The 19724-nt window shown below is 37.9% G+C and overlaps 1 protein-coding gene across 1 annotated transcript in view; it reads left to right on the top strand.

Moving 5' to 3' along the window:
* Positions 1-5567: 5567 nt before the first annotated feature.
* Positions 5568-19724, top strand: part of ARAP2 (ArfGAP with RhoGAP domain, ankyrin repeat and PH domain 2) — a 220798-nt gene continuing 206641 nt past the window's right edge. Inside the window, exons 1-2 of the mRNA XM_051967002.1 lie at positions 5568-5787; positions 13787-13906. The gene's annotated coding sequence lies outside the window, so the exon portion shown is untranslated. The remainder of the gene's footprint in view (positions 5788-13786; positions 13907-19724) is intronic.

Here is a 19724-nt window from a genome sequence, read left to right as displayed (position 1 = left end):
ATTTCTTTTTCTAGTGTCCTGGTAACTATTGAAATAGCAAGGCATTCATGGGTGAATGGCTGCATCACCAGCAGTTCCTTTAAAAGTGAAAGAAAGCAAAGTTTAATCAAGCGTGGCTGCTGCAGTTTCCAGTGTACTTGCAAAACTTATTAGGCAGAAGGCATCTTTTTGATTGCTAAATAAGATTGAAGCAGAATTCGTTTGGGTTTGAGAGTTTCCACAGGAAAAAGTAGAAAACCATAGTACAGGATGCTAACCAAAGTCATGGCTAGTGAAGGAAATGCAAAAGTGTACTTTGGGCTCTTTGAAGGCTGCACCTGCAGCTCTGAATAACTGACACAGATAAGTCATATTTTATAAAAGAAGATCAAGATAGAGATAAATGTCCTTTCTTTAAAAAAAAAAGTAAGCATTAAATGTTATGCATGAAAGAAACTTACAATACTTCTAGGCCTAGAGTTGCTAAGAAAAGTGGTTCATCTAAGGAAAAAAAAGGAAATCGACAGACCTTGAAGTCACAAACCAAAGGTACGAACAGTACTTGAAACCAGTGACAGCTACTTTCAGGTAGGCTGCCATTGTGTGAACAGGAAGTAACTTGGTAAAAGCTTTCAATGTGATGAGAAAACCCTTTTGGAACACCCCAGATATTCTTGCCTACCTCTTCTCTACCAAGAAATTCATTTGAGCTCTTAAGCAGAATATGTTTTTTTGACCTTGGACAAAAGATGCAAATATTCAAAAACTTAACTTAACCCCAAATACCCTTTGTTTACTCAAGTTACAGTGTGAACTCAGATCCCACAACTATAAAATGAGAAACAACTGTTCACTTTACTTCCCTGTGAGCTTGAACACAAGGCGATTTCTTCTCAAATGTGTATAATTAAACAAAGTACAATTGCATATGAAGTAAAATATTTGTGCACATTCCAGGGACCGATTTAATGTCTTACTCATTTTATTTTATTGCTTTCCAAACAATTTATTTCTAGTTCTTGCTTTTATGCTTTAATTAGAAATTTAGCCATTTCCTAATCCTATTTTTTGCTTTCTTTCCTCTCCTCCCTCTCTTTCTTTCTTTCTTTTTTAACTTCTGTGTCATTCACTTGGATTGAATCATCCTTTGTGTGTGTGGCTTTCTGAAGAAGGATGAAAAGGATGCTTGGAGTTATAGTATTTTTCCCTTCAAGTTGCAGCCTGGAACTATGAATTTAATGATGTTTTATAAACTAAAATCCAAAAGCACACATGAAGGAATAAGAAGCAAAAACTTGACAATGAATGTATTACATCTTCTGTTCCTGTTCATTAGAGTGGATAATTGAGTTGACTGGGTATTTTTAAATGATGCTATTTCTGTCTTATAACCATACAGTAAATGGCACACTAGGGACCCGAAAGAGTTAATATACCTCCCAAAGCAATTAGCTTCAAATGAAGGAACACGTTCCATGAAGCATCATAGAAACCTAACTGTAATTCACTCAACAGATTTTTTTTTTATCTTCTATATACAGGTTACTGTGCAAGGCAGTGTGTGTGTGTGTGTGTGTGTGTGTGTGTGTGTGTGTGTGTGTGTGTGTGAATAACAAGAATTACAGAATCTCAGAGCTGAAATCATCAGCCTTCACGGGGTTAACACTCTAGAAGGGAACATAAGCAAGTTCTGTACAAACAATATAATCATAGATTTTAATTTTACTTAGAGCCTTAAAATTAAAGTCGTTATGAGTTTTTCATAGATTGATAAAATGGATGCATCTCTTCTATACAACAGTGTTCTCTGAGTTCTTTATAAATCTTAATTTCTTTTAAGTCTCATAAAGCAGGATGAATCACATAAGTGCTGGGATCTCCTGGGAGCACAATAAATATCATTTTGTGCCCCCTTTATGTCCAAAATATATTTTGAATACAAAATATAATCCAAGGGGGAAGTCAGCAGAGAACAGTTTCAGTCTTTATGCTAGGAAGAGCTATCTTGTGTGTTAATTAGCCTTTAAGAGCTATAAGAAATCAGAGAAGGGAAAATTCATTTAAACTAAAGTAGTCAGGAAAGGCTCTATAGAAGAATGAGGGCTTGAATTCATCCTTGAAGGATGGATTTTTTTTTTTATTATTATTAGACAAGAAGGGTTAGCATATTGCAGGTAGGAGGAATAAAAATACACAACTATTCAGGGGCAGAAATGAGTATGTATTGCTAGAATTAATATAGGAGGATATAAGCTAAGGGCTGAGAGTGGTGTATGGAAGTGTGATGGGAGATAAAGATGAATGTGAACATTGGGACAGATTGTGGAGGACCTTGTATACCAATCAGACCGAGGACATTTGTAGGTAAGTACTTATAAATACATATATATTTATATACAGACACATGTATATATGTCCTTCTATGTACCATTCTTTTTATTATTATTATTTTTTGTTTTTTTTCTTTCTTTTTTATTATGTAGCTTTTTATTGACAGAACATATGCATGGGTAATTTTTCAACACTGACTCTTGCAAACACTTCTGTACCAACTTTTCCCTTCCTTCCCTCCATCCCCTCCTCTAGATGGCAGGCAGTCCCATACATGTTAAACTTGTTGAAATACTAATTACCATTCTTAATCCTTAACCTATATCACCCTCCCTCACCCTGGAATACATACTCATTTTTGTATCCAAATGATTGATCATTTTATTCCTCTTATCTGCAACATCCTAAGTCCAATCTACTATGAATAGAAATTATATCCATCCTTCTGGGTCTGACTCAAGATATCTATACATATATAGCAAAGGGGAAGTACTGCAGATGAGTTTTGTTCTTTGAAATGTTTTGTTTGAGCAACTGCCTCATTTTCAAGTAAAAATACTCTTTAGCCACATGGAGAGGCCAGAAGGTCGGTAGAGAAGTTGGACATTTAGACTTGGGAAAAGCCGAAACTATGGGAATGCAGGAGCTTCTGGAAGTTAATGGTGTGGGGGCAGAGTCATTGAAACAGAGGCCAGAGAAGTAGAAGGAAAACTGGGCCAAAGGAGGTTGGTTTTAAGAAGGAGGAAGGTGGTTAGCAACATCATATGTGGGAGAAAGATCTTGGAAATCACAGAACAGACTCCAGGGATTTGGTCAACCTTTGATGACCAAGTTTCTGAAGAAATGTGATGTCTTCACTTGCATTAAAAATTAAAGTGGCATTTGGGCCACTAAGGTGGAAACTGTGGGCTCCTCAGTTGTAAATTTGGGATAGGAGAAGCACTTTCACACTAAGATGGTACTTCCTCTTACCACCCACACATGGTCTGTTCTACAGAATCCAGAGAAAGTGAAGGATCCTAACTTTACCTTAGTACTTCCCTGCCATTTCTCCTAAGACTACTCTTTTAAGGAAATTCAGTCTCAGTGCAAATATAGCAGACATTTAGAGCTGTACAGGACCTTAGAAGCTTTTTAAACTTTCATTTCATAGCTGACCTTTGCATCAAACCAACTTGTGAGAAAAGCCAAGAAAGGGGAAGTCTCAGGAATTTAGAAATGCTGTATGATGTAATGGAAAGCCCATTGGATCTTGACTCAGAAAGGGGGTTAAATTCTGACTCAACCATTTACCACCTGGTGGGCTTTAAAGAAAGCCATTTTAGTTCTCTGGGACTCAAGTTTTCACATCTCAAAATAAATGGGGTTAAAATATATCAACAGGAAGGAAGAAATCCAAGCTATCACAATCTTTTTTTTTTTGCTGAGGCAATTGGGGTTAAGCGACTTGCCCAGGTTCACAGCTAGAAAGTGTTAAGTGTCTGAGGTCACATTTGAACTCAGGTCCTCCTGACTTCAGGATTGGTGCTCTATCCACTGCACCACCACCTAGCTGTCCCTCTCACAATCAGTTGGAAAAACATGTTTTTAGTTAGTGGTGACAAACTCAAATAGAAATAGGGGAGGGAAAAATATATTTTTACTTATTTTCTTAAACAATTTCCAATTTTATTTTAATGGTTCTGGCTCTACTTGGGAATCTTGTGGGCTGTGTGCTCTGGCCGGTAGAGACATTTCTGCTCTCTCTAAATCACTATAACCCTAAACCTAAATCAGAGAAATGCAAATCTGTGCAACTCATCAGACTTGGCAAAGTTGACAAATGAGGAAAGGGACAAATGTTACAGAGCCTGTGGGAAAAACCACAGGAACACACTATTAGAGCTATGATATGAGTTAGCCCAGTTATTCTGGAAAGCAGTTAGGTACTATGTCCCCCAAGTTATTAAACTGTGCACACCCTTTAACCCAGCAATAACAGTACCTCACCAATATCTCAAAGAGATCAACGAAAAAGGAAAGTACTTAGGTGTGCAAAAATATAGCAGTTCTTTTCATTGTAAGAAAAAAAAAAAAAAAGAAGAAGAAGAAGAAGCAGCAATTTAAGGAGGTATCCCTTTGGAGAATGTTTAAACAAATTAAGGAATATGAATGTAATGGAAATTAGGTTCCATGAATTACAATGAATGGAAATTATCATAGAAAATCATTGCACTGAATTGCTTTAGGGAAATTGGAAAGATTTTTATGAACTGATGCACTGTGAAGTAAGCAGAACCGGAGCAATTTATCATTATCATTGAGAAAACAACAACTTGGAAAAATTTAGTACTTTTGATTATGGTAGTGATAAACCACAATTCCAGAGGAAACACAATCCACCCCTTAACAAAGAGGTACTGATGGAACACACATTTTCACAGAAGGCCAACAAGAGAATTTGTTTTTGTGAGACTATGAATGATGACTGTTCCCTTCTTTCCTTTCTTCTTTTTCCTTCCCCACTTTTTTTCTTCTTTCTGTTTCTCCCCTTCTTCCTTCCTTCCATCTGTCTTCTTTCCTATCTTCCTTCTGTCCCTCTTTCCATCCTCTCATCCTTTCTTCCTTCCTTTTCTTCTATCCCTCTTTCCTCCTTCTTATCTCTTCTTCCCCCTTTTCCTTTCTTATCTTCTCTTTCTTTTTTTCCTCCTCTTTCTTTCTAGCCCTCTTTTCTTCCGCCCATATCTTTTTCCTTCTCTTTTCTTCCTAATTCGTTTTCTTCCCCCTTTTCTTTCCTTCTTTTCTTCTATTCCTTTTCTTTCTTCTTTCCTTCTTTTTTCGTTTTTCTATCCCCTTTCCTTTCTCTCCTCTTTCTTCCTTCCTATTACTGTATCCTTGTGTGCCGTCCTTCCTTCTTCAGGTGCAGACAGAAGCAGGGGAGAGGTTGGATGTGGACTTAAAAACCAAACAGGAACCGCGCTGGGGCAGCCGGAACCCTGCAGATACATCGGAGCGCCCCTACCCCTGGCACGCGGGGTTGCCCTTGCCCTGTCCGTGGGGTGGCAGGCCCCACCCCCGCCCCGGCCCAGGCGGCCCCGCCCCCACGGTGAGCCCGGCTCCGGTGGCTCTCGCCCCCGCGGATGAGAGGCTTCCCCACTTGCGGATCTTCCCTCCCCCGCGGCGATCGGCGGGGCGCAGCCGGAGCGGAGGCCGCGGAGGGGGCGTGTCACCTGGGCCGGGGCGGGGCGCGGGGCGGGGCGCCGGGCGGGGGGCGCGGCTCTTCCGGGCTTGCGCTGGCCGTCTCTCCCAGGTGCTGTGGGGCGTCCAGGTGCGCGCCCCGGCCCCGTTCCGGGCTCTGATCGCGCCGTGCGCCCGCCCCGGAGCCACCGCAGTAGGAAGAGGTCGGGAACTGGAAGCCGGGAGCCGGGAGCGCGGGGCCCCGAAGCCGCGAGCCTCAAGCCCCGGGACGCCTGCGCCCGACACTGCGCTCAGTCCGCGGTAAGTGCTTGGAGATCCGCGATCCCCCGCTCTCGGCTGCTGCGCACTTCCAAACCCAGAACCTTTAAAAAACTTTTCTAGCGCGTGGGCCAGCCTCTCCTCCCCTGGCGGCATGGGCAGCCGTGTCCCCGGCCTCTGACGGACTGGCGGGTCCGAGCCGCGGGGTCCGAGCTCCGAGTTCTGAGCCGCGGGGTCCCGGGCTCCGAGTTCCAAACCGCGGGGTCCGAGCCGCGGGGTCCCGGGCTCCGGGGTCCGAGCGGCGGGGTCCGAGCGGCGGGGTCCCGGGTTCCGGGGTCCGAGCCGCGGGAATTTCGAGCTCCGGGGTCCGAGCGGCGGGGTCCCCGGCTCCGGGGTCCGAGCCCCGGGAATCCCGCCGGGAAGCGCCCTCCTGCCGCTCCCGGCAGCTGCCCCCTTCCCTTGGAGGTTTCCCTCGGGGGAAGGCTGGCCAGTTACCTTTGCAGACAGCAGTTTGACCTTCCCTGGCGAGAAAGGAAGGCTGGCACAGGAAACGGCGCCCTGTGCAGATTTCGGGCACCGCTGGCCACGCAAGCCTTTGCCATTCTCCAGTGGTTCTTACTCTCCTAGTAGTGCCCTATGTTGTGACCCAGAATTTGGGCCATTCCACGTTTTCTTTTTTTCCTTTAATGGACATTTAAACATTATTATTCTGTGCACTTTTAAAAAATTTACTTTATTATCTAATGGAGCATAAGGCCTTTGATAAGGAGGAAAATGTAAGGAACTGATCACCTCCCTAGCTGTTGTGTAATGGGATCCTGAAGTTGTGAACGGTAGCTTCCCTTGGATGTGGCCGCTTTAGCCGCTGGATTGCCCTTGATTTTGTTGGTCTTGAGAGAAAGAAATGGATTTGTATTTAAAAATAAGCCTTTTTAATAGTGTACTTTACATTTGATGCTATTTTCATTCCTAATTATAGAACTGTACTTACAAGGTCTGAATTGATTTTTTTTTTCCCCCACTTAAGCACTTTATGCCCACACTGGCTTATTGAACAGTGCCATGAGTCCTTGGAAGCTTAAGGTCAGACTTTTTTTTTTTAAGGAAGTTCATTTATTATTATTATTATTAATAAAAAGAGAGTAGCAGTAAGTATTTGACCTTTATGAACTCACCAGAGAAAAAACATTGAGGGCAAAAATTGGATGAGAAAAGAGGCTATTTCATAATTTTAAAAAGTGGGTCGTGAAAGTAGGATATAAATATACTCTGGTGGAAGAAGCACATATTTCCAGTTCTTTTCTTATACTTTGAATACACTTACAAACCAATTATCTTGGATCTTAAATTTAAAGCATTAAAGTTTTGGTTTGTGGTACTCAACAGTGATTTATTTAAACTAAAACATAGCTAGTGGGCAAATTGAATGACTCTTTAAAACATATTTATGTAGGTGTGTATACATGTTTGTGTTTTTCTGCTTTCTACAGAGACTGGTCATTTTTAATATGAATTAGTCTGTATTGATAGTTATACTGATGCTACTTTAATAATCCAGTGATCTTTTTCCCCTAATGACTATCAGTGTCTAGACTAAACCTTTAATAGGTATAAGAAAAATGATTTTTGAGACACTGTAGATGAAATTTTGAACTCAAAGAAAGTAGTGTGATGGAATCTGTGCTTCCATTAGTCTGTTAACAGTGAAGAAAAATATGTTAAGCGCTTATTATGTGTTAGGCCCTTGAAATTAGGGCCCTACAAGGCCCTGATCTAAGACTTGAAGCTGGGGTGCTGTTCCCTACCCCACCTCCCTTTTCAGTTCCGGTCCTTGCTCAATGGGATGTTACAATGATATAATTTGTTTATAAACAGGAATAATTTGAAGCAATGATAACCTTTCCATACAGAGAACTAGTGAGCACCATTTTTGAAACATCAAAGATGCTATTAAAGACACACATTTAAAATATTCACTGCTTGAACCTACACTTCTAGGGGTAGTTTCCTTTCCTGTGGACTGTGTATTAAACCCAAATCACATTACCTCTGCTTGATTGGCCAAACCCAGTTGGTTTGTCTTTTCCGATTGGCTCAGAGTGAAGTAAATAGCAATTGTTTTGGCCAGAAACCTAGAGGGTTTGCCCTTCTTCAGATTGGTCTTTGTGTGCCTCATTTCTTAAGGTTAGCTTAATCACTCACTGGGTGTTGACTCAATCAAACTGAGACCTGGAAAAAACTTAGCTTAAAAAAGCCAAGGTCTCCCTGTTCTTCCGGGGCCATTGGTCATCCTGATCCATATCTGGCCAGGGATCTAGGGCTCTGGAGGGGAAAGTGAGTCTGTCCTCCTTCACTTCAGTTCACTTGAGTGTCATGGCATCAACTCCTTGATGTCATGGTCCTCTTCCAGAATGAAGCACAAACAACAACAGTTACATAATAGAATTTCCTTCTGGTTGTTACCAAGATAGTAATTTTATGTAATAACATTATGGTTTGGCCAATAAAGCTTGTTCCTTTTTGGTTCTTTTCAAGTAATATCTGAATTTTTTTTTGTGTTATTTCAATTTTTAAAAAAAAAATATTTATTCAGATTAAATCTGTATTCGTGGAGAAGGCATCCTATTTCCTTATCTTTAATTAAAATGATACTGAAACCATTATTTTATTCCTTTCCTTACCACCTTTCCACCCCCTAGGCCCTCCAATCTTTGATGGTAATTGGGGAGTAATTAGAACTTTATATATATAAAGAGAGAGAAAGAGACAGAGAGAGACAGAGAGAGAGAGAGAGGAAGAAGAACTTTGAATTTGAGGCTTAAGTGAATTCCTTGACACTTTCTGTTGCCATTGATTGTCGGTGTTCAGCAACAAATTTTTCCCTGTACATTATAAGTGGTTATCTGAGAGCTGAGAGTAGATCATAATCTCTTTTCCCTTTGAAGCCCGTTCTGGGAGAGGTCTGTATGTTTGTAGTTTAGTGTTATTTTAGTCTGAGGCATTAATATTGAAGCAGGATGGGAAGATAAATAATTTTTAGAAATTTAAATATCTCCAAAAGTTCAAACACACAGGTGTGTGTATGTATATATATATACACACACACACACATATATCTATATATATGCATGTGTGTTTATATATTTTTACATATGTACCTATATAAAATTATGTCTAGATATTATTATATATTACATATTATGTCTTGATAAAAGAAGCCATTCTCAGCCTCATTTCTTATTTTCATCACTGAATGGTTGGTTGCCTCAGTCAGTGAGGCCTGTTGAAGATCTTACCTTAAAAAAGCCAATGTTTTTCATACATTGGTGACTGTCTCCAGTGGTCCTGATCTCTATGTGCTCACTGGACCTAAGTGGCTCTAGAGGAGAAAGTGAGGCTGGTGGTGACTTTGTACAAATTTAATTCACTTGCCAGTTGTGTCATCACCTCCCACATGTCATGAGCTCTGTTTCCAAAAAGGATAAACAACAACATGTGTGTGTGTGTATGTGTATAACATTCAGATTGACGCACAAGATTAAATATAAAGAGGCCGAGAACTTGTAAATGGAAAAAAAGTTCTCATATTATCACTGATGCTTCTTTCAGACAAATGAGCATAAGTTAATTCATAAACGCCAGATTGATGGTGCTGATTAAATTGAAAAAGACACTTGGAGATGGTACTCAAGCCAGTCAATACCACTGGCCATCAAATCCATCACTAGAAAATAGTAGAGATTTTGACGACAAACAAGATATTTGAACTTCAGAGGGATAAATTGCTTCTAGTTGATGGTGAGTCTTAAAAACAAAGTTGACACAAAATTTAGTGCCCTTTGAGCAAACTACATTAGGGAACTTATGGTTACATAGGAAATGCTCACTTAGTACTTTACTGAAGGCCTGATTCAGTGGTTAGATTCAGATCTGCGGATATGGTAGTGTCTTGTAATCGGTAACTACTTATTAAAAACCTACTTGTATACCTTCTTGTACATAAAGAAAAAATCCAAAAAAGATTCCTGCCTTCAAGATGCTTACATTTTATTTTATTTAAAAAATTTTTTTTTCAATTGTATTTTATTTTTCCAAATACATAGCAAAGATAGTTTTAGACATTGATCTTTGTAACAACATATGTTCCAAAATTTACCTCTTCCCTTTCTTCCTTTCCAAGACAGTAAGCAATCTAATATAAATTAAAAACGTTCAGTTCTTCTAGACATATTTTCATATTTGTCATGCTGCACAAGAAAAATCAGATCAAAAGGGGAAAAAGCATGGGAGCAGGGGAGGGGGAAGGCAAGCAAACAACAAAAAGGTGAAAACACTATGCTTCCATCCACATTCAGTATCCATAGTTCTCTCTCTGGATATGGATGGCATTTTCCATTCCAAGTCTCTTGGAAATGTCTTGAATCACCTTATTGTTGATAAGTCCATCGCCATTGATCATTGCATAATCTTGTTACTCTATACAGTGTTCTTTTAGTTCTGTTCACTTCCAAAGTATCAGTTAATATAAGACTTTCCTGGCCTCTCTGAAATCTTCCTGCTGATCATTTCTTACAGAACATTAATAATACCATTACTTATTCAGCCATTCTCCAACTGAGGGGCATCTACTCAGTTTCCAGTTCTTGCCACTTACAAACAGGGCTGCTTATAAACATTTTTTACACATGTGGGTCCTTTTTCTTTTATGATCTCTTTGGGTATAGACTGGATCAAAGGGCATGCACAGTTTTATAGCCTTTTGGGCATACTTCCAAATTGCTGTCCAGAATGGTATTTCACAACTCTACAATAGTGAAGATGCTTACATTTTATCAGCAGAGACAGCCTATATGGAAAGAAGTATATACAAGGTTATACATATTGTATATGTGAGTATGCGTGAATATACATATGTGTGCGTGTATGTGTGTGTGTAAGAATACACACAAACATGGTATATACAAAGTACATATTATATATACAATAAATATATACAAAATGCCCACTGTGTATGGACACTGAAGAAAATTCAGTTTAGATAAGATTCTGTCCTTGCCCTCATGAAATTTAAAAGTTCAATAGGGAAAAATGGCATTCAAAATAATTCATATTGAATATTCCCAAGATTATTAATTAAAGATTGTATGCATTTTGAAGGGAGATTGAGGAGTCTGCTTCACCTAGGGGAATTGGAATTTTATTTGGGTTTTCAAGAATGAATAGGGAATGACAGTCAGGGAGTGAGTAGGGAAGACTTCCTCAACCAAGAGAAGATGAAAGCAGAAGAGTATGAACTATTGCAGGCAAAGGGATAGTCTAGTTGATCTCTCCTGATTATGAACTGTGTGACAGGAAAAGAAGATATACCAGTTATGTGGCAAGAACAAGGGGTGACCAGGCCCTGGCCCAAGTGCTCCCTTGCTGCCCTCTTGATGCAGAGAGAAAACCAGGAGGGTTTTCACTACATTGGGTGCAGCCTTTGTGACAAACTGTTGCAAAACATAGTTGACCATTCCAGGTTGGACATGCACAGATAGCTTGTGATCTGCCCCATTCTGAATCAGAGAGAGCCTGAAGCCATTTGAGTCTTTGAAAGTAACCTCAACTTGTCAGTAGGAGAGAAGCATCAAGTAAATCCTTACATGGTGGTGTGAAAATAGAGAACAGCAGAAATTCACGGCTAAGTTTCACTTTGAAGGGACTTTGAAGTATGGATGACAAATATTATTTTACAGAAGAGGAAAATGATCAGAATTATGGCCTTCTCAGAGCTTAGTAGGAGCTAATAGAGCTTGTAGTCTGCTAATAATGTGTCCAATAAGTGCAAGCATAATGCTTGGCTCAGGGCGTACCTGTGCAGAAGGGGTTCTGTGCCCAATGAGTCTCTTGGGAGAGTGAAGATAATTGTTAGATATACATAATTAGAGAATACATACCAAAGGAGGGTGGGATGTGGGATGGCAGTAACAGTTGGGGGGGACCCACGAGGTAGGAGTGACAAAGGGAACATTCTAGGTTATTTGAGATAGCTCTGGGTGAGATGAGGAATCCTGTGTTGAGAACCCCAAACATGAAGGCTCTTAGCTGGAGTACATTGTAGGAATGTGGGTGATTGCAGAATGAGTCTGGAGCAGGATCCTGATGGTCTGTAAATGCCAAAGAATAGGTCTTAAAAAGAGAAATTCTGAAGCTTGTTGAGCAGACAAATGGGGTCTGATTTGGCAATGCTTTGGGGATGTCTATTTGTTGACTGCTTGGAGGATGGATTGGGGATTAGTGGAGCTGGAAACCAATTGGGGACTCTGACAGGTGAGGGTGCCATCTGGAATGATTGTGGTATGAATGATAGACCTAACTTCTGAACCATATTGGGTTTTTTGCTGACTTTTTAGTAATTATTTCTATTGACTCCAGAATAGTGAAGTGACCCGAGGTTACATGGATAGGAACTGAAAGAACCCTTTGATTAGAGGCCATTGACTGCAAATTTAAAGCTTTTTCTGCTGTGTCATATATTGGATCATGGGGATTTAAAAAAACAAGAAAACCAGCAATAATAACAAAATATCTTTCACTTAACCAAATTGGGGGAGGGGGGGGAGTCAGGAAAAAGTCTTTAAATTTGTGAATTACAAAGGCACAACAAAAAAATTACAAAATTGTCACTCCTACCTCCTGGGTCCCCCAACTGTTACTGCCATCCCACATCCCACCCTCCTTTGGTATGTATTCTCTAATTACAAAGGCAAATGATGTGACAGCACTCCTCCTTTTTTTCCCTCTTCCTCCTCCCCATAAATGAAAGTAATCTTGGACCATATTAAGAGAATGATTTCTAGTCAATTAGTCAATTAACTAATAAGTATTTATTAAACATTTGCTATATATGAGGTACTCTGTTAAGCTTTAGATTTCCAAAGAGTAAGAAAAAATAGTTCCTACCTACAAAGAGCTTATATTCTTTTTTTTTTTTGATTGCTTTAAACATTTATTTTTAAGCCTTTATAAAAAATAGTATTGACTTTTTTCCAGTTGCATGTTAAGATAGTTTTCCATATTCACTTTATAAGTTTTGAGTTCCATATTTTTCCCTCCCTCCCTCTCCCCCTAGATGCCAAGCAGTCTGATATAGTTTATACATGTACAGTCCTATTAAACATATTTCCACATTAGTCATATTGTGAAAGAAAAATCAGAACAAATGGAGAAAGTCACGAGAAAGAAAAAACAATAAAGTGAAAATACTGTACTTTGATCTGTTTCTGTTTGTATTTGATCTGTAAAATACATCTTGGGCCATGCAGCAAAGTGTCCCAAAGCATTTTCCATCATGAGTCTCTTGGAATTGTCTTTCATCATTGTAGCTTTCATCATGCAAGTGTGTGCATTCTAAGTCTGTCCCGGTTGATCATTGCACAATGTTGCTGTTACAGTTCACAATGTTCTGGTTCTGCCCACTTCACTTTGTCTCAGTTCATGTAAATTCAAAAACTTGCATTCTAATGGAGATGCTCTTCCCTCTGTACTCTGCTCTGGTCAGATGACATTTGGAATATTGTGTTCTGAGTGTTAAAGTTTTGGCTAGATATTGTTAGCTGCTGATTCAATCTGTCAGCCAGGATGAAGGTGATTTAAGTCTGTCATATGAGGATCAGCAGAACTGGGGTTTTTAATGATAGTTTTGACTTGTTTAGGTATTTGAAGGACTGTCACATGGAGGGGGGGGTGTTGGGGTTATGCTTGTCCTGCTCCAAGGGACAGAGTGTAAGTGGAAGTCAGGAAAAACTTCCTCTTTACTGTCCCTAAGTAGAATGATATGCTAATTGGAAGGCCTCAAGGAGCCTCTGAATGTTGGACTGGTTATCTGCTGAGTTCCCCTTCAGTTCTTAAAATGTGCTCTTTATTCTAACATCTGTCCCATCATCCATATAGTTGGATGGTCAGTAAATCTTAAGATTTGTTGTCTTGGATATAAAAATGCATGTCTTTTTTTTTTTTTTTAATATCACCCTATTTCTCTTTATATATTATTCCTTTGCAGAGAGTCATCCTCTAATATCAAAGAATAAAAGAGAAAGAAGAAAAGAATAATTGTCAGAAGTACTACATCATCTGAGTCTGGCAGTATTTGCAATGGAGTCCTAGAATTTAAAAGAGCAAAGTGAGTTCAGTGATCATCTGGGCCAAATTGCCAGTGTTGATTATCTAAGTGGATTTTTAAGTTTGTAGAAGGGTTTTTGAAATAACTAGTATCCTAGAAATCATGACAGCAGGTGAACCAATGTAAAAGGACCTAATCCCAAAGTTAATATTGAAGAGAAGATTACTGTTTTTATAAATGAAAGAGTAAAGAGGGTTTGGGAGCTAAATTGGCCCACATAGACCCAAATCTTGGTCCCCAAATTCAATGGAATGGAGAATTGTGGGTTCCAGAACACTTTTAAATTAGTATTTCTAATTTCTGTTTGCAAATCTAGATTGTGTACTTTCCAGGTTAACCTGACTAAATGTTAGTGTTAAATTGATGACCTGGTCATATCTAGAGTGAAATGGAGTAATTTCATGACTGGACAGTGACATCGATTAGTACCAGAGGTGTACCTAGAAGTCTGGTTTGTAAATTATCCAGATGTTAGATGTCTCTTTTCGACCCACTACCCTTTCCATCCTGCTTTCATAGGGACTAAAAAAGTTGAACTCTTCTAATTACCAAATGATTAAAGCCTTGACTTCAAAGAGCTTCCAATCCAGGATTTAAAATACATTTTCTAACCTTAGCAAATTAGCTGAAAAACCAGATGGACTGCTTTGGCAACAATCATGAAAGAGATGGAAGGGCTATTAAAGCTGATGATATGAATTGGCACTTCATTGTTGAGATAGTATCTAAACCTAAATATTATCTACTTTTAATAAGGATTCTTCAGGGTGAGTGAAGGCAAAATAACAACTTTGGCTTTCACTGAACTAAGAAGAGGAAGGTAGAAAATTTTAAATTATGAGAATAAGATTTCAACAAAACAAATTACCTTATTCAGTGATCAGTTACGACTCTCAAACAAGAAATCTCACTAAAATTTGATTTTTCTTTTTCTTTCCTCTTGGACTATGCAGCCAAGTATCCAAAACATTTTTGTCTTCCAATTATCTCATATACTTGGAAGTATTTTCTCCTATTCCTTGATGACATGACCAAAATTATATTTCTTGCTAGCCTTTCTGGCTTAAGATTTTTAATTTTAATCTTCCTGCTTTCTTTTCTTTTCTTTTCTTTTCTTTTCAAGCAAATACCATTCTCTTTGCAAGTACCCTGAACTTAACATAATAATGCAAGATACTTTGGGAATTAAAAAAGAAGTATGTACTACTCACTATTCATAGGAAGTTATGGACCAGTCAGAAATAGAAAGTTAACAAAAATCGTTTATAGAACCGTATAAGACAGTGCAACTTGATTTCTTACTCCAAAAAATAAAGGAAATTGGGCAGTAGAGTTGATCAGTAAAGACTGGGATATTATGGCAAAGATTTGTAACTGAAGTTAAACTTGTTGATAATATGTAGGAGATGGGACTGTTGGAAGGCATCAATCAGGCAGTCAGCTAGCATTTATTAAATGCCTATTTTTGGCTAGGCACTGGGTTAAGCTCTTGGAATACTAAGAAAGTCCCCAAAACTTTGTTGCCTGTCAAAAGTTTTACAGCCTAATGATAAGGTATTTCAGATCAGTGGGCAAGACACAAACATGTGAAGGCAAAAATAAGTGTTCCTATATCACCCTACATCCTTTGGTATCTCAGTACTTATAAACATATATAATTTCCTCCTTGTAAATACTCTTTTTATGCAGGTCTGAACCTATCAAATTCTTCAGAGGCGGAGAAGAATAGTGAACCAGTCATGTAGTTGCCAGTTGGATACTAATTTTCTTCCTGACCATTTAAGAATAGATGTTTTTTTCTTTTTACATGGTGTTCATTTCTCAACCCAGTGAGGACTCTATAATACAAATTCAAAAAAATTAAATAGGAAAAATAGCAAAACCAATTAAAATATTAGTAGTATAGACAATATTCTATACCTATAGTTCCTTCACCTCAGCAAATAAGGAGGTGTCTTTTCTCAATACTTTTCAGGGCAAATAGTTATGATTAAGATTAGGGTGTATCCGGTTTAATTTTGTTGTTTCATATATATATATATATATATATATATATAATTGTCATTGTATTGATTGTTTTCCTTGATTTGATCTGATTTCTTCATTTTCATCATTTCTCATAGAATGTTAACCTATCATCATCCTCACGAACCACATTATATCTCGCTATTTCCCAATTGACTGGCATGTAATTAATTTCCAATTCTTTGCTATTAAAATTGCTGCTAAAATACTTTGACATCTATTGGACTTTTCTATCATTATTCTGTTAGAGGTATAGATATCTCATAATGAAATCACAGGGTAAATGGATATGGACATTTAGGTTTCTTCCCAGAATGGTTGGACTAATTCATAGCTCTACCAACAGCATTTTAGTGTACCTGTCTTGCTGTATAGCCTGACCACCCTTCCAACACAGATTATTCCCATTTTTTCATCTTTGCTAATTTGATCCATCAAAGTTATTTTGGTTTACAGTTCTCTTATTAGAGATTTGGGGCAATCTTTAATAATTGGAAAGCTTTCTTTTGAAAACTAGTTGATCATAACCTTTGACAGGAAGGCATAGCTACGCAACCTGGCAAAATGCTCTTTCCTAACCACCATCACCTAACCCAAGACTGATGAAATCTTGTGATGTTTTTCCCTTCCAAGTGGTTTCAGGCCCCTTGAATACGTGGCAGATTGTTGCTTTGATGAGGGGGGAGTTGCCGTGACACTCCTTCTGGTCAGATGGAGGACCATTAGGTCTGCTCTGTCACTGTGTCTTGAGAACAGTTGAGTGACCATCTGTCTTGCTGCTGTTCACTTGAGAAACTTTGACTCTTTCCATTACAACTCAAAGGACCAGTGAAGCATTCCATTTAATCCTTAATTGAAGAAAGTTTTCTTTGAGATCAGGGATTATGTTGTTTTTCTTTTTGTTTTCCTACTTATAACTGTGTTTTAAAATATAGATATGCCTTATATATATTTTTTTATTCTGTTTTACCACTTATCTATTAGAGAATGACTCTTGGTATTATATATTTGTGTTGATTTCCTGTGTGTCTTGGAAACCTTATCAGAAATATTTCATATAAAGTTTTTTTGTTAGTTTTTTTGCCTTTTTTTTTTTTTTTTGGTGTTTTTTTTTTAACCCAGTTGAAATTTCCTTCTTAAATCTAGCCACAGATTATTTTTTTAAGTGCTAAAGCTTTTTTATTTCATGTAAAGGAACTCTTGTGTTTTTATCATGATGCTTATTTTAGTTTGAAGAGTTTTGAGAACTGATGCATTCAGCACTGTATCATCTGTAAATGGCATCTCTAGATGGCCACGTTTGTCATTCAGCAAATATTTATTAAGTATTTTTTATGTTTTAGACACTGATAAGTCAAAGAAGTAATTCTTGTTCTCTAGGAATTTACATTTTATTAGTGGGGATTAGTGCATGTGTGTGTGATATATGTATATATATATATATATATATATGTATGTATATGTATATATAGGTGTGTATATGTATATGTATATTCAGATAAAGTACATGAAGAATAAATACAAAATATATATAATGTATTTGGAAGTTGCATTCAAGACAGACATTATAGGAGGTGATGTTGAAAAGGGAGAAATTCTTTGAAGTACAAGTGAGAAGAAAATTCACTTCAAACATGAGGAGTTAGCTAATATAAAGATACAAAGATGGCCTTAGAATGCCTTGATGCAATCCATTTGGCAAGACATGGAGCAGTCCAGAGCTAAGGTGTAAGAGAGTAGGGGTTATAGAGAAGAGGGAATTGTGGAGATGGAAATGACAAGATTTGGCAACTGATTGTATATGTGAGGTGAGAATTAAAAAGTGAAGACTAATAGGAAAGTCACACATCTGAGAAATTGGAAGAATGATAGTTCCCCTGCCAGAAAGAACATCAAATCTAGTTATTTCAAGGGAGCCTGATGAAATTCACATAAAATAACTGAGATGAAATTACTTAAGATTATACTGTATAAAAAATTAGTTGTTGAGTACTCGTAAGAAATGTGAAAGGAAATGATTTGAAATTAGAGAAAAATAATGGAGCCTAATAAGTTTTTAAGACACTTAAGAACAAAAAACAAAAATTGTATGTGAGACGCTGATATATACTTTTCCCTCAAACTTAAATTAAATTTAACATGATTTGTGTTCTTTTTTCTTGTATCACTATTACTAATGTTCTGTCCCCTTACGCCCCTTCCCCTCTCCCCAAAAATTATATATTCTTTGACTTCTGCCAAGACATGACAGTATACTCTGTGATCAGCTTTACCAAGTCATGAGTAGTCAGTCAGAATTGTTTTCCTTTAACTATATTGTAATTATATAAGTTGTTTGGATTCTCCTTATTTCACTCTAGTGCAATTCATTCAAGTCTTACCAGATTTCTCAGAATCCATCCCCTTTGTCATTCCTTGTGACAAGATGATCTCTTCTGTAATATATCATTATTTGTTGATGCATTTTCCAATTGATAGGTACCATTTTGTTTCCAGTTCTTTCCCATAATAAAAGGAATGTTTGGACAGATCAGTCTTTTTTTTTTTTTTTTTTTTTGGCTTTTTTTCATCCCTTTTTTGGGGTATGACTAATAGTGGCATTGGTAGGTTAGAGGGCATGAAGAGTTTAGTGATATTTTTTGCAGAATAGTTGAGTCATTTTATAGCTTCACTAATGTTAACATTCCTATCCTCCCACAAGCCATTTGACATTTGTCATTTTATACTTTGTCATCTTTTGCCAATCTGAATGAAGTGGAATCTCAGAGTGGCTTTATTTTTTTTTGCATTTCCTTTATTATTAGTCATTTATAGCTTTTAAAATATGCTTACTGAGAGCTTTCTCTTCTCCTCTTCCTCCTCCTTTCTCTTCCTCCCCATTCACCAGCTTTGACTGTTTACTTACTATCTTTATTCTTGTATATTGGTATGAATTCCTTATAGGCCATTCATAAATGAAAGAGAAATCAGTTACAGGGAGATGTTCTCCTGCAGTTAAATGTTTCTCCTTATTTTAACTGCATTTAACTGTGTGTATAAAATCTTTTGAATTTTATCAACATTATGTATTTTATTTTTCATTAACTTCATTTTCCCATTTAGTCAATAACTCTTGCTCTCTTCAGGTTATGAAAGTTACGTCCTTCCGATTTGTCCGTGATATTAACCCTTTGTATCTCTCTCAGATATATGCAGTTGAAGCTTGTTGTGATAGAATTTGAGATACTCTTAAAAACCTAATTTCTCCCGCGTTTCCGCAACAATTTTTGTTGAGTGTTGAGCTCTTGATGTGGTGAGATGAGGGTTTTGCTGTGCTATTACCTTCACTTTATTCTGGGTCTGTGTACTCAAATAAGTGTTTCTTTTATTAAATTTTCTGTTTTTTAATCTGTACCATTGCTTTGAATTCTAGTTTTTAATCTGGCACGAGTACCATGCCATTCTCCCCATCTTCACAGTCATCATAACTTTAATATTGGGGGAGGCTCTTGAAGGGAATCCACCATCTTGTTCTTCACACAAGCTAGCACCTCCTGTTCTTTGAGTTTTTTTTTTTTTTAATAACTTTTTATTGATAGAACGCACGCCAGGGTAATTTTTTACAGCATTATCCCTTGCACTCACTTCTGTTCCGATTTTTCCCCTCCCTCCCTCCACCCCTTCCCCCAGATGGCAAGCAGTCCTTTACATGTTGAATGGGTTGCAGTATATCCTGGATACAATATATGTGTGCAGAACCAAACAGTTTTCTTGTTGCACAGGGAGAATTGGATTCAGAAGGCATAAATAACCC

The sequence above is a fragment of the Antechinus flavipes genome, chromosome 6 (genome assembly GCF_016432865.1).
Source record: "Antechinus flavipes isolate AdamAnt ecotype Samford, QLD, Australia chromosome 6, AdamAnt_v2, whole genome shotgun sequence".
Classification (NCBI taxonomy): domain Eukaryota; kingdom Metazoa; phylum Chordata; class Mammalia; order Dasyuromorphia; family Dasyuridae; genus Antechinus; species Antechinus flavipes.
Note: the sequence above shows the minus strand (reverse complement) of the source record. Positions and strands in the feature narration are given on the sequence as shown.